The sequence below is a fragment of the Calliphora vicina genome, chromosome 3 (genome assembly GCF_958450345.1).
Source record: "Calliphora vicina chromosome 3, idCalVici1.1, whole genome shotgun sequence".
NCBI classification, from domain to species: domain Eukaryota; kingdom Metazoa; phylum Arthropoda; class Insecta; order Diptera; family Calliphoridae; genus Calliphora; species Calliphora vicina.
The window spans coordinates 76,468,345-76,485,430 of NC_088782.1; positions in this window are offsets into that span (position 1 = coordinate 76,468,345).

Sequence of the window (17,086 nt, forward strand, 5' to 3'; positions counted from 1 at the left end):
ACTTATATACAAGTTGTGGATGATCTGGGTAAGGTATCCGAAAACCTTGGCGAAGTAGTTTCTGCTGACAAGGATACACAGACCGAACAGGACGTGAGTTTAATCATACCATCTGGAACCCCAAAAAGGAGAAGGGACCCTCTCAGTCCAAAAGGAAACAAACCGAAGAAGAAAAAAGAAGGTATTCCACAGAAGCAGGCTAGATATGCTATACCAAGTACAGCTGATATACCTAGTACATCAAGTATCGTAATAGTTGACCAAGAAGCGATAAATGAGGCAAACTCTAAATGGGTCAAAGTTCCCCCCAAGTCAAATAGAAGAATGAAGGAGATCCGACGGAAGCCTGTCCGACCAGATGCCCTTATTATACACACATGTGGAGAAACATCTTATGCGGACATACTCAGGAAAGTAAAGAGTGATCCAAAATTGGAGACTTTTGGCCAAAATGTCAAAAATATCAGGAAGACTGCGAAAGGTGAATTGCTACTAGAGCTTAATAAATCGGCACACCAAAGTACGGTTGAATTCCGACACACTGTTAAAGAAGTACTTGGTACATCCGCAGAAGTAAGGTCATTGTCGCACGAGGTTGATATTGAGATTAGAGACATAGATGAGGTTACATCCAAAGAAGAGGTTTACGAAGCTCTTGTGGGGCAGGAAGGGGAGTTCGAAACTTTGCAGTTTACTGCAATAAAATCGTTGAGAAGGGCATATGGAGGTACTCAAATTGCCACAGTTGGGTTGAGCGCGGCATTAGCAGCTAGGCTTATAAAGACAGCAAAGATACGCATTGGATAGGTCGTATGTCGAATACGAGAGAAGATCAAACCTAGAAGATGCTTTAAGTGCTTGGATTATGGTCATACAGCCGCAAATTGTAAGAGCCCAAATGACTATACAAATCATTGCCTACGATGTGGCGAAAATGGTCACAAGATCAAGACATGTGAAAAACAACCAATGTGTCTACTTTGTAGCAATACCACCAATAATAGCGACCATGTTACTGGAGCATTTATCTGTCCCCACTACAGAGAAGCGCTGCAGAAGCTCTTGGTACGAAAATGAAATTGATGCAGATTAACCTAAACCATTGTCAAGCAGCCCAAGATCTGCTAGAACAAAGTGTACGCGAGTTAAAGGTAGATATCGCTGTTCTTAGCGAACCCTACAGAAATTTCGATACACCAAGTTGGATATCTGATAGTTCCAATTCATCTGCAATTTGGTCCATTGAAAATAAGGTGTTACATAGTGCAAGGACAACTCAACAACTCGGATTTGTTCGGGCCTTAGTTTCTGGAATAACAATATATAGCTGTTATATCCCACCGAGATATTCACTTACGGAATTCCAAAGTATCGTCGATAACCTGACTTCTGACGCTAGCAATAGAAGACCATTATTAATAGCAGGTGACTTTAATGCTTGGGCCACGGAATGGGGGTGCCGGAGTACTAATACACGAGGCCGGATATTGTTAGAATCATTCGCAGCACTTGATGTGATGGTTTTAAACTCTGGAAATGAGCAGACTTTTTATAGAAATAGTGGAGGCTCTATAATAGATATAGCGTTTGCAAGTGGAGACATCTTTGGCAGAATAAAGTGGTATATTAGTGATCAATATACACACAGTGATCATCATGCTATAATCATGGAAATAGAAGATGAACCAACGACACCAACATTTACAAACCCTCTCAATGTAGGACACACGGGCTGGAAACCAAATTCCCTAGATAAGGATCTGCTCAAAGCATATATGGAAGGTACGATTCTGAATGGTACTCCAGAAGATATGGCGGATCAGCTAATTGGCCAGGTGACACATGCATGTAATGTTTCGATGAGGAAAAGAGGAAAAGGAGGAAATAAACCCCCAGTGTATTGGTGGAACGAGGAAATCGCCCAAATGAGAAGAGACTGTATCCGAGCCAGAAGAACATATGTAAGAACGCGTGGTAGACCGGGAAACGAGCAGCACCATCGAGAGTTCAAATTTAAGAGAAGGGCACTGAAATTGGCCATACGTCGAAGTAAAAGATTATGTTTCAATGATCTTAATGATGATGTTGAAAATAACCCATTTGGAATGGCTTATAAAATTGTGACAAAGAAGTTGAATTGCCTGAATAAATTTTCACCTAGAGAACCAGCTATACTTGATAGAATTGTTAAACAATTATTTCCGCGGCAAGATATTGCATATTGGGAGAACAACGTCAATCGAGATGTTTTTAGTTTCCCATCTGTTACCAGTGACGAGATAATAAAAGCTGTCTCAAGATTTGATGAAAAGAAAGCACCAGGACTTGATGGCATATCAAACTTGGTATTGAAGGAGGTTGTCATGTGTTGCCCAAATCAAGTACTCGGTATGCTAAACGACTGCCTAAAATATGGATCGTTCCCTTCAAGGTGGAAAAGACAAAGGTTGGTATTGTTACCCAAAGACAACAAACCATTAGATGACCCTTCATCATATAGACCATTATGTATGATAGATACATTTGGAAAGTTGTTGGAGAGCATAATTTGCAACAGACTGGACGTTTGCATCGAGACATCCGCTGGCCTGTCAGATACCCAATATGGTTTCCGTAAGCGCAGATCAACAATAGACGCGATAAAGGTTGTAGTTGACACGGCTAAAGAGGCTATTGCAGGCGAAAGCTGGACACATGGATCAAAAGAGTATTGTGTGGTTGTAACGCTAGATGTTAAAAATGCATTTAATACTGCAAACTGGGAGAGGATTGTGGATACTTTGGACTTCCTGAATATACCGAAATACTTATTGGCTATAATTAAGGACTATTTTCGAAACAGAATACTCGTATATGATACAAACGAGGGTAGGAAGGAATACGAGGTTACCGGAGGGGTGCCACAGGGCTCTGTTCTTGGACCACTACTGTGGAATGTGATGTACGACGGGGTACTAAGACTGAACCTTCCGGAGAGAGCAAAATTAGTAGGTTTTGCGGACGACATAGCTCTTGTAGTTGTGGCAAAATATACACAGGAGGTGGTGAGTGTTACCAACAGTAGCATCAAATTGGTCCAGTCATGGTTAAGCAGAATGGGGTTAACATTGGCCGAACACAAAACTGAGGCCGTATTGATTACTGGACGGAAAACCATCGAACATATTACCCTGAATGTTGGTAGATGCGAAATCGTAACCAAGAAGTGCCTTAAATATCTAGGAGTAATGATTGATAATCGCTTATCGTTTAAGAAGCACCTGGAATATGTCGAAACAAAAGCCAGGAAAACGTGTACAGCATTGTGTCGCATAATGCCCAATACAAGAGGTCCTAAATACCTACGGAGAAGAATACTTGCAGGAGTTGTGAAGAGCGTTATCCTCTATGCCGCTCCAATATGGGCGGGTTCTACAAGGATTAAGACCTATAGAAAGAAAATAAATACGGTTTATAGATTAGCCGCACTTCGGGTGTGTTGTGCCTTTCGAACGGTGTCGGATGAAGCAGCTTTCGTCATTGCCGGCATGATGCCCGTGGACCTTCAATAGGTGTTGCAGATGTTACAACTACGAGGAACACAGCAAGAAGCACGAGCATTTCTGAATGGCAAACGAGGTGGACAACATCTACCAAAGGTAGGTGGACCCATAGACTGATCCCAAATATAAATATATGGTTAGAGAGGAAACATGGTGATTTAAACTACTATCTAACACAATTTTTAAGTGGACATGGCTGCTTCAAATCGTATCTACATAAATTTAGACATGATGTCGACGCGGATTGCCCAGTATGTGGTGACGATGTAAAGGAAGACGCCGAACATGTATTTTTCAATTGCCCGAGGTTTAGTGCTGCGAGAGTAAATGTGGAACAAGCAACAGGGAGCAGTCTACGTGTGGAAAATATTATTCCAGTAATGTTATCTTCAGCGTATAATTGGGAATGTGTGTGCAACTTCGTACGGAGTATTATTATTGAACTTCGCGAACAGGAAAAAATACGAAGAAGAATGTAAAACAGTGGTTAAGATGGCGTAAATATTTCCGAACCTCCTAATGTGAAGGAGGATGTAGGAATGAAATTTAAAACGATTGAGGAGCGACTGCTAATTACCCGTCTTGATGAAATATTAACGTAGTTCCAGGATGGTGTTAATGAAGATCGTGGGGCCACTAGTTGATAGTGCGCTATCACTAGTCCAAAAAAAAAAAAAAAAAAAAAATTGAAAAATGTATGTATGTATGTATGTATGTATGTATGTATGTATGTATGTATGTATGTATGTATGTATGTATGTATGTATGTATGTATGTATGTATGTATGTATGTATGTATGTATGTATGTATGTATGTATGTATGTATGTATGTATGTATGTATGTATGTATGTATGTATGTATGTATGTATGTATGTATGTATGTATGTATGTATGTATGTATGTATGTATGTATGTATGTATGTATGTATGTATGTATGTATGTATGTATGTATGTATGTATGTATGTATGTATGTATGTATGTATGTATGTATGTATGTATGTATGTATGTATGTATGTATGTATGTATGTATGTATGTATGTATGTATGTATGTATGTATGTATGTATGTATGTATGTATGTATGTATGTATGTATGTATGTATGTATGTATGTATGTATGTATGTATGTATGTATGTATGTATGTATGTATGTATGTATGTATGTATGTATGTATGTATGTATGTATGTATGTATGTATGTATGTATGTATGTATGTATGTATGTATGTATGTATGTATGTATGTATGTATGTATGTATGTATGTATGTATGTATGTATGTATGTATGCTTTTGTACAATATAATTGTATATTTATTAAAAAAACAAAAAACATTTTATTTTTAAAAAAACTCAAAAGAAAAAATAAACAAAACAAAAATAATATTTTAAAACTTTAAAAACAAAAAAATTTCATATTTAGTCCCCATCCATACTGTGAAACATTTGCTGCAAAACATTTGAGTTTGTTGATGAAAGGGGAAAGAGGAATGGAAAGGGGTACTCTGTTTCATGTACATGAAGTTTTTGTTGGTATGTCATCCACATTTATTCGTTCATATTCGTTCTGTACAGAAATGTCAAAAACAGAAAAGCAAAAACTTCACTGTGTGGACACGAATGCAGTTTCAAAGGAGAATTTAAAAATGTTTTGCAGCAAATGGTTCACAGTATGGACCGGGACTTACAGGTACATTTTATAAAACTAAAAACATTCTTAAACAAATAAAATAACTTAAAAAAACAAAAAAAATATTTCAAAAGAACAAAAACAAAACTAATTCACAGCTACAGTTCACCTTATATCTACTACAGTAACTTTGACTTACCTGCACAACCAACTTTGCACTATATTTTGTGCAGGTAAGATACAAATGCAGTTAACCTTAATACACTTAAGTGCTCATTGATGATGGTAAGTGCATTTAAGTTTACTGCCCAAAAAAGCAGCTAACGGCAAATAATTTACATGAAGCTTTGTGATTTTTCCGTCTAAACATAACGACAAATTTGTTATTTTAGCTACGTTGCAAATTATTAAGAAGTTGCAAACTTCTAATTTTTTCAAAATCGTATTTTCCTTAATTTTGATTTAATTTTGTATTAGGCAGCTAAATTAATTTTTTTTCATGAAAACCAGTTATAGCTTCCAAAAGTATTATGCACTTATCTTAAATGTGCAGGTATGAACAATGCACTTAAATTAACGAATTTATATGGAGTTTGATAAATAAATATACAAAACACAAGTTTTGTGCACTTATATGCAAAATGCTCTTAAGTGAAAGGCAGATAAGTCAAAACTACTGTATCACATGTTATCTCTTATTGATTTATGTTATATTTAAGGTTTTGCAACTCTAACAGTCTTCTGTTCTTTTCAATTTTGTCCTGAACTTCACTATTTTTCCATCACGAGATTATGTCGCGTTTGTTCTTGTAACTCCTCTTTTTTCAAATCGTAAAGTTGGTCTATGGAACGATAAATTTTTTTGGTGGTTTGTTGCTGCTCTTTCATGAGTTCCAGCATATTCCTTTGAATACCGATTTCCTCTGCAAGGATTTCGGCAGAGGAAACACGTGGGAGCAGTCCAACTGGTGACTTTTTAATTTTTTTCGCCGGTGGCTGATGGACACTCTTTCTGGATTTCATTTGAATCATCTTCGTCCACTAAAATCTCCTTATTGGCGGAATTATTTTTAAAATTTGTTATCACATTCTCCCTATAATTGACATTCGTAATACCTACTTTTTTCCAGGGGAAAATTTCTCCATTTTCGAAGTTTGTTTATAATAAGGGAAAAGGGAAAAATTTCCCGGGGAGATTTTATTTATAATAAGGGAATAGGGACAAAATTCCCTGGGAATTGTTATTCATAATTGGGCAGCATATTTATTTAATTTTTTTTAATTTTAGAGGTAGCGAAGCGCAACGGATAAAGCTAGTAATCATAGAGCGAAAACACGAAAAAAACTCAAAAAAAAATTAAAAAGTTACACATACGAGTGTTGTTTTTGTTTTCACATAGTTTTTTTTACTAATTCTCACCACTTAGGTTTTTGACAACTGAGTTAGGTCTTTGACAGGAGAGTTCCCGCTCTATGTTTTTTCTCTATGCTAGTAAGAACATAAAATGTGCTTATAATTCATACACAAATTTATATTCAGACATTATTAAACATTTTATATGAAAATCAAATATTGTTTTATTCAAAAATTAACAGAATTAAGTTTTACAACTATAATAGCCTTCAAATCTTAATGCTGAAAACGACCTCTCGACACTTACAATATCTAGCCGTTTTTCTCTATAACTATCAATGCATTGATTTCATATTCACAATTAACGTTTGTAATTTAGTAATTTATTGTAATTCGGCAGTTATTAAGTATTTTTACCAATTGGTGAATTTGTTTTGGTCAGAGACCGAAAATAACGGATTCACTTTAATTTCAATGGTAAATTCTCATTCGCAGCCATTTTAAAGTAATTTTTTGTGATATATCACTGAGAGAGTGATTTATTCGAGACCATTTTAGGTTTGGGGTTGAGAGAAACAGAAAATAAACAAACACAAATAATCTGGATGAGTGATTTATATATTATATTTTTTCGAACATAAAAAATAAATCGCAAAAATGCATTTGATGCAAATCAACGCTTAAATATATAAAATTTATCAAAAGATTAATAACAAATTAAAAAAAAAATCTCATTTCTGTTACTCAGACTTCATTTCTTCATATTATTTCCATAATTTTTTAAAAATTACTAACAATATATTATTGTATGTAAATAAAAGAGAAAGTAACAGTTATTAAGAACAAGAATAATTGAATTGTTTATCTCACATCAAACCATTAAAAAACAACAAAAACAAATAAAAGACATAACAAACCATTTAAATAAAAATCATTTTAAAACTGTTATTTTCAGTGATTTATTTTTATCACAAAAATTTAAATCACAATTTGGGTTTTTTGGTATATGTACGAGTTATTTTCGATCTCTGGTTTTGGTAACAAATAAACAAATACCAAAGTAACTCTTATTTTTGTTCGAAATAATAAAACCCAAAAATTTAAAAGCATATAATTTTATCTTCTTCAAAATGAACACAATGATGGTATGCTTGAAGTTGTACTCCGATATTTTCTTATGCAAATAAGATTTCAAAATATGTATTTACATAAATTTCTTATTCTTATACCAACTAATCGGTATAGAAATAAACAATTTTAGCAATTTACAGTAATATTTATTTTAAAAGTCATTGCATACTTTACGGCTCGCAAGAAATACATTAACTGTTATACCAATGGTTCATATCTACGGTAATTAATTTTCTATTTCCCATTAGAGAAATGTTATACTCGTATTAAAGTTCAGTACAAAAAATAATACCAATTTTGTATAACCTGTACCTCGTTTCTGTAATGTATGTGAGAAACTTTTCATTCGAAACATTTATAAACTTCTTGTTAAACACAGGGCGAGTATTAGTAAATCGTTTACTGTGTCTGTACTTTTAATGTATTCAGTTTAAACATTACCTAAGTCATCCTGTTAAAAACTGAATGACTACTAGAATTTTAAAATTTTTTTCGATGCGAAAACTTCTCACAAGTTACAGAAACGAGGTACTGATTACCGGTATCAATTGCAAATCAATACCGATATCATCATACTGGCATTATAATTAAATTTTGCAAAAATGGTTAAAATTAAATACCGTTACATACAAAATACGAATGTCGTAAGTGACATTTTTTTTTAGATTCTGAACGTTGTTTTATATTCGGTGGTGGCTCGGTGATGATGTGGGGTGCAATGACAGCTGGAAGTGTGGGAAATCTCATATTTGGGGAAAGGACAATGGACAAATTTAGTTATTTGAATATTTTAGAAGAAAATTTGAAAGCTATTTGATTATCAGTCGTGCAAGAGACTGATTCGCCAGCATAAAATAACTAATAAGCAAATGCTGAAAGATACCATCGTTCAAGAATGGTGGAATATTGGTGCAGAAACTACAGACAAACTGTCTTAATCGATGAAAAATCACTTAAGAGGCGTAATTGCCGCTAAAGGACACCACATTCAATATTAAGGACATCCTACATCTTCATAATATGCATTTTATAAATAGATAAGTAAATTTATTTATAGGGTACGGACAATTTTTTGATTTAATATTTTGTACTAATTCAAATTTTTTTGTTAAAAATATGTGAACAAAATCGGCAGAGATTTGGATTCGCTTTTAGCAAAAATCTTGACTAAGGTAGCTAAAAAACCTGAAATTTTAACTATAAAAGATAAGATATAGTTGTTGTAGATCCTACACATATAAAAAATTTTTAAATCGGATCGAGAACAAAAATTTTGCATAATTTTTAATTTTTCATATACCCGAGATATTCCACTTTGGGGCCTTGAGGTTCCGCCCAACCTTAGTTTTTAAAATTCAAATTCAAAACTCAGCTACACCTCCTAATCCCTATCTGTCGTCTACTCGACATCCAGATTGGTACATGAATGACGGGTATCTCTTAATGAGATGGCGAGACCTGGTCACTCTGGTGTACCTGGCAATGCTATTGCGGATGAACTGACCAAAAGAGTCTCATGTCTACAAGTTGATGAGATCGATCTTTTGGTCGGTTTCGTCGGATATTTCTGTAAGTCAATCATACAGCGTAAATTATTTGAGTCTGCTCAGCTCAGATGGTCTAATCTGACAAATGGTTTTTTTTACCATCATAGGTCAATGTCCCTCACGGGCTAGGCTGCGAGCTCTGATATCAGTGCTTACTGGGCACTGCTTGATTGGTGCGCATGCTAGGAGACTGAACACTCCATACAATGACTTCTGCAGAAGTTGCCATGATGAAGACGAGGAGAAAGCGGTTGAACATCTCATCTGCCTTTGCCCTGCTCTATCGGGGCCTCGGACTACGATAATAGGTAGTCCGATCTATCTACTCTGGATGTCAGGAATATGGATTCGTTCATTCGTGCGTCAGCTTGGTTCGGCACTGAACCCATTTCTGACATGTGAAGGAACTCTTGAGGACCTGAGCATGATCCTTAGGGTATCACAAATGACCAATTCATGAACCCAAGTGAGCTGGTTAATACTGGCTGTTTTTATAACCTAACCTAACACCTCCTCTATAGTCGTGGGAAATTTTATTAAAATCGGACTATCGTTTTAGAAGTTACAGATTTATTTCCACTTTTTTTTTCATTTCCCCACTGTGTACTGCTTATCTACAATATTTGACCACCTGAAAATACCAGACTAAAATTTTGCTGTAGTCGTTTTATTATTTTTGTTTCCACTTCATTTTATCTATTATTTAATGTCAACTATAATTTAATATTAAACCAGCTACTTAATTTCAAATTCTTATAATACAGTGATACAAAAAAATAATGAAATTGGAATTCCTGCAAGCACATCATGGTACAACTAGAGTATTTTTATACCCTACAACAACATAATGGGGAGGATATTATGCGTTTGTGCTGATGTTTGTAACGTCCAAAGATATTATTCTAACACCGACCACCGAAAATGATGCTAAAGGTAGGTTCACACATGGCAAATATTTTCTCAAAAAAGCGTAACCACTTTTTTTAGCACAAATTTGTTTGACGTGTTTACTCTTACAAGTGTTTTGTATCAAACAGCATCAAATTAAATAAAACTAAATTTTTTGTTTTGAATCAACCTAAGTAAAATAAGCTTTTGAAATAAATAAAAGAATTCAAATGTATTTTATTTAGTGGTTACGTCTTTTTCATCAAATATTTGTCATGTGTGACAAATATTAAGTCGATTAAACGATTTCCGTCTGACTGACTGGCTGTCCATATAAACTTTGTGCGCAAAGTACAGGTCGCAATTTTGAAGATATTTCGATAAAATTTTACACATAACATTTTTTCTACGAAGCCTTATGAAAGTGGCTAAAATCGGTCTATTATTTCATTATTTCCCCCATACAAATGGCCTCCCAATATTGGGCTTTATCGGTCATAAATGTTTAATTCATATATGTATAAACAGAAATTTCGCTCCAAATAAGTTTTATATTTATGATCGGTCCATAATTAGACATAGTTCCCATATAAGTCCCGCTTCCGAAAATCCCTTTGAAGAGCATAAATCTTTTTAACATTTTGGTATAAACATAAAATTCAACAGAAATAACATTCATATAGACATAAATCACACGAGCTAATTCCGTGACGATCGGTCCATAATTAGTCAATGCACCCATATAAGGCCTTCTTCCGAAAATCAGTCACGAAAATAAAATGGTGAAAGTTAATTACGACCATACTTTTTTAATTGTATAGAGTTATGGGTAAAAAAACGTGTTTTCTTACTTAGTTGATATCAACTGATTTTAAGTTTCTCAACGGATTTAGAAAGCAGAAAATGAGGCCTTGTAACCTTGAGAAATATGTGTGAATTTCTCCAGCAAACATATTTTTTTTAATTTGTTCACAAACATATTTCTCTAGGTTACTTAAATATCATATACCATTCGAAAGGCATGGGATTCATATTTCTAAATCAGCTGTGAAACTTAAAATCAATTGATATTCAACTAAGTTAATGACTTATAAGAAAGCCCGTTTTTTACCCATCATTCAAGATTTTGAAGATTCTTGTTGTACTTGACAACACTTCCCAGGCATTTGTTTTGTCACACAGTGTAATTGATAACAAACGAAAAAATATATGCCCAATTCACAATTGGTGTCGTAGTGTTGTATCGTTGTATGTCGTATTTTTGTTATTAATGTTTTGTTTTTGTTTCGAAAAATTTGTTTACGTATCATTTACACCATCCAAACAAAATCAATTTTTAAATTTCGTTGTGCGGAATCTAACCTTAGTTTAATTTAAAAGAAAAATTAATTAGGTTTTTGACAACAGACTTAGGTTTTTGGCTCTCAGTTGCCTATCTAGTTGTTGTCTATCTTTTTCATTGAAATTGAGATCATTATACATGATATTGAGAAAATTTCAAATGAAATTGAGAATTTCCATTTTAAATTGAGAAAATTCCAAATGAAATTGAGAATTTCCATTTTAAATTGAGAAAATTTCAACTGAAATTGAGAATTTCCATTTGAAATTGAGAAAATTCCAAATGAAATTGTGAAAATTCTAATTGAAATTAAGAAAATTCCAAATGAAATTGAGAAAATTTTATTTTACTCTACATAAATAATAAATGTACATTAAACAAAAAACATATGTACACAGTCCTATTGACCAACAGGCATATCTGACAATTCCAAAGCGCTTTGGTGGAATGATGTTGTATGTTGTATAGCTCTACTGATATCTCCAGTATTTGTACAGGACTTGGAATCGTTAATTAATTCTTGAAGATATAAAATAATCTGCTCTCCTATATTAACAGGAGATGACTTTGGTATATTCATTTTTGACTTTACAATACTTTTGTGATTTTGGACCAAATTATTTCAATAGGGTTAAGCATTGGTGAATAGGGACTCAATCGGTAAAGTGTTGATGGAGAGTTGTCGAAAATTTCACGTAAACGACTGTGGCAATGGGCATTGTCACATACCAGAACGAGTTCAGATAACTGATTACCCAACTCTTGCTATCAACACTTTTGACCCATTCGTTTGCGCTTTCGGCAGTGAATAATGCCTACGGTACCAATTGCACCTATCAGGTGGATGTCGGGGCCACGGGAAGTAGGTATCGAAAGCACTGTTCGGGATCCAACACGAGACCAATCATGTTTTCTACGACAAAATAAATTGAAATTGGTCTCCCTATCCAGACTACCATATCTTTCCACATCTGATATAATAGTTAATTTAGTTTTTTTTTTATTTAAAATAATTTATATAATGTTTCTCAATTTTATTTAGAATTTTCCCAATTTCATTTGGAATTTTCTCAATTTCAATGAATAAATGGTGTAGTTTTTGTTGGTAAGAAAACTGTTGGTAAAAAAACAATTTTTCAATTCAATAATTTAACGGAACCAGGTTTTGCTATAAAAACCATATTTATGAGGTGAAAATTTCAACCAAGACGTAATATCTCCTACTGGGAATTATGTTTAACTATAAAAACAATTAAAATTTAATTACTTAAATCGGCAAAAAAAAAATTCCACTTGAACGTCAAATTATTGGTAATTTGATAAGCGTTAAAAAATAAACAACTTAATAATGATTAAACTATTCTGACGAATGGACATTCGATGCAGACATGCCACCATAAATCTTATCGTATGCTTAAGTGGTCGCTCTTTATAATGAGTAAGGCGAGTGAATAGGTAGGTGCTTGTAAACCCAAAGGGGCCAATCACCTGTATTTTGCCTGTGTCTGGAAAAACATCGCTACATATTTCGTATGGCTGTTATCATGATAAGATGTTTACTTAATTTTGGCAACACAAATGCTGATAAATTACACTTATCATACTGAATTTGACTTGGTTTCTATGATAGCAAAGAGTTTAACGTTAAGAGTTTTAATCAGATTTTCAATCTGAAAGCATGTTGTAATTTGTAAAGCCAAATTCGCATAGCGGATGGTCGAGATTGTACACCAGCACTGTAAGTCGTTCAATCATTTGGTGATAAAAATATAACATTTCTGCGACATCAGCTACTTTACATTCAAATGATAAGATGTGTTTGTATACACAGTTTATCGACCTTCAAATAAATAACTTTATTTTAATTTATTACCAAGTATAATATTTCAATTGTTACCGAACTGTAAAATAATCGACACGTTTTTATAGCCTTCCAACACACCACATTTTTAATTTCACACATTCAAACAATAGATGCGTTTGCTCCGCAACTATGGCCCAAATCATTTTGTTTCGAATAAAAATTAGTTTATCTTTTAGTTTAAACTGGATTTTTGTACGTTTTTGAGTTAATACAATATCTAACGTTTATCTACGTTTTGTAGTATTTGGGATTTCACTAAAAATCGGTAAAATTCTTAATTTCTCTAGCAAATTATTGGTTTCACTTTTTTTGTTTGATCGGTACAAGATTGTCCCTAATATTTAAAACCAAAAATGATTAAATTAGAGAATTCATAAATTCACGAGGGTGGGCCAATAAGTCCGCGACTTTTTGAATGTCCAGGTCAGCCTAAGAGCCTAGGCAACACTACTCCTGTCAACAGGCATCTGTCAGTTGGCTCCTGTCAAAATTTGAACAACCTGCGTCATTTAGTTTGTATTTGACAGCCATTGATAGCAGACTACCTCGTGATTTGAGGAGAAATTGGGAAAAATTAATTTTGTCTGCTCATTAAGTATTATTTTTTGATAAATACTATGGGAACTCTGCATCAAGATGTATTAACCAGGTGACAGCGTAACTATAACAATACAAGAACAATAATTTTTACCTTCTAAATCCACGATCGGCAACTCCTATACACAGTGCATTTTGGCCATTACTAAATTTACACAGTCTACTCACACCAGTGATGCCGTTTGGTTACATTTTTCATAACTTTTCAACCCTCTCGTAACATGTATAATTTTCTTGTTTTGGACCTTATTTTCGTAACTTTTCAGCCCTGCAATAAAGTACAATATGAAAAAGTAGTAACATGATTCATATCATGCCACGGATGTTTCTATTAAACAATAATGTGACTTATTTGTAATTTATTTCCATCTATCTCTGTATCATTTTGAGACAGATCTTAGTAATGTACTCTTGAGCTTGTCATTTCATACACCTAGTGAACTTAAAATCAAGCTAGAAGTTAGAAAAATTCAATTGAGGACATGATGAGAAATATTGCGGTATATTTTTGTTGAAACTCCAAAAGGATATATGTACATATAAATTTCAAAATATTTAACATTTCTTTTAATTAGATAACCACTCTAACAGTAACAAGATATCTTTCATTCAAATCAAGTGTAGAGGGAACTCTAGAGCAACACACAGCTTTAAAGGAATATTTTAGCTTATAAATATTTAAAACCCCTACTAATGTCCCGGAGAATTGATTGTATAAAAATCCCCTAACAAAAATAGATTTCATACACTCTAGAACTTTTAAACAATTTGAACAAAAACCGAAAAGCAGCTGCATATTGAGTTCCGGAGAATGCAATTTGTATTTTATCGATGGCAAAATGGACAAATTTGTCTATCTCAACATTTTGAAGCAAAATTTAGAGCGAAGTGCGAAAAAGTGGGTACAGAAAACATCTTTTCCATGTATCAAGACTACGATTCTAAGCTCACATCAGGTGTTGCAATCTTTGGTTGATACACAACTGTCCCAAACTTATAGAAACTCCTGCACAGAGCCCATACTTTAATGCAATTGAGCATCTTTTGGATGAATTAGCTAGGAGAGTGCATCAAATAAAATTTAACATGTTAGTTCAGATAAAAGAGTCCTTACATGAAGCATGGACCACAATAGAGCCGGAAGTATGCCAAAACATGGTGAAATCGATTCAAAAGCAATTACAGGTCATTCGAGGCAACAAAGGATATGCAACTAATTATTTATCGCACACTTTTGAATACCTATTTTACTCTGTCCGATTTTGTGTTTGGCACACAAAATTTAGTTATTTTGGTTTTTATGCAAAAGTTTACAGTTTTAATTATGCAAATTTAAGTTTTTGTTATTTTTTAGATATATAGCAATTTTTTTTGTTACATCCTTTTATGTTTAGAGCACATTTATATCAGAAAAACTCTTGTCCGATTTTGAGTCACTGTATTTTACGCACATAAACCGGTGACAAAAACATCCTTCTTTAAATATAAAATAATCGTTTTACTATTATAACAAATTTAAAAATGTTTTTAAACAAGTTTTTGACATTTCAGAAGGTAAAACATGAGTAGAGCAAAAAACGCTGTCACCTGGTTAAATATGCCTTGCTCTGAACCATCAATTTAAAGTGGTTTACTGAATTTCGTTGTGGCCATACAAGCGCGGAAGATTCTGAAAGTTCCGGATGCCAACCGAAACAATTGAAAAAAAGTCTCGATATGGTATTGGCCGATCGGAAATTGAAAGTGCGACAGATTGTGGAACCCATAGACATCTCACATGATTTAGTGGTTTCAATTTTGATTGATCACTTGGGTATGAGAAAGCTTTCCGCAAGATGGCTGGCACGTTTGCTCACAATCGGATGCACAAACGGTACAACATGTGCAGTTTCCAATGCAAAAAAAATGGCTTGTACTCCGGATTTAGCCCCGAGTGACTATTTCTTATTTCCAAACCTGAAGAAATGTCTCGGCGGAATGAGATTTTACTCCAACAATGAAATCATCTCATAAAAATTCCTACCTTGATGATCTCGATAAATCTTATTTTTTGAAAGGGATAACAAATTTTGAGAAACGTTAGACAAAGTGCATAGAGCTCAAATGAAGGTACGGATTATTAGTTGACATATTGCAGCGAAAGTTGGAAATTATATACGATATAAACAATTACAATTCCAAACAAAAAATTCCACAATATATTTTTCCGAGCGGAGTCGATAAAGCGATGTCCGTCGGTTGAAATCAATTTTCTGAAGACCTCAGATATCTTCGGGATCCAAATCTCCAATAATTGTGTCAGACATGCTTTCGAGAAGTTTCCTTTGCAACGACGTATATAAGACCATAGTACCTACAATGGGTCAAAAACGGAAAAAATATTTTTTAAACCGAATTTTTTTTTACCAAAAAAAAAATTTAAAATACAATTCGAAAAAACAATTTCCAAAAAATTAAAAAAACAACTTCGGAAAAAAGATTAATTTTGTTTACCTAAAACTATTTAAAATTAGTATTTTGAAGTGAAGGGCATATAAGATTCGGCACAGCCGAATATAGCTCTCTTTCTTGCTTATTTTGCCTTTGGTCCTGGATAGTAAAAGTTAAACATTTTTGAATATTAATTTTGTCATTCCGTTTGTAACAGATCGATATGCTGGGTCCTTATAGGATTCTAAGATGATTTAGCTATTTACGTCCGTCTGTCTGTCTGTTAAACACATGATAGGGCCCAAACGAAATCTAGTTGATAAGGTTTGTTTGGTATCGATCCATGATTTCACTTAGCCCCATACAAATGCCCTCTCAGGAATATTGGTAGAGCAGTCAAAATTTCCTCATAAAATTGTTCACATATTAGTTCATGTACTTTTAAATTATACTGTGGCGAAAAACGAACAATTTGTTCATCTTGGAATTTTATAAAGACCCAGAATATATGGTTTTGTGGGTTTGCGATGAATATTTATTTCGATGCACGGAATGACAAAATCAATGTAGTGAGTATAATAATTAAACAAGCCCTATAATATATACAGGTACATATTTAAATATTACAATATTTTTACATAGACAGTACTAGACATTTTGTATTATTAAGAATGTGCAAACCAAAGTATAACACAAAATTACACATTTGTTGGTACCTGTTCACAGATGTTCATGTTTTGTTGGCCACACCGTGTAGTT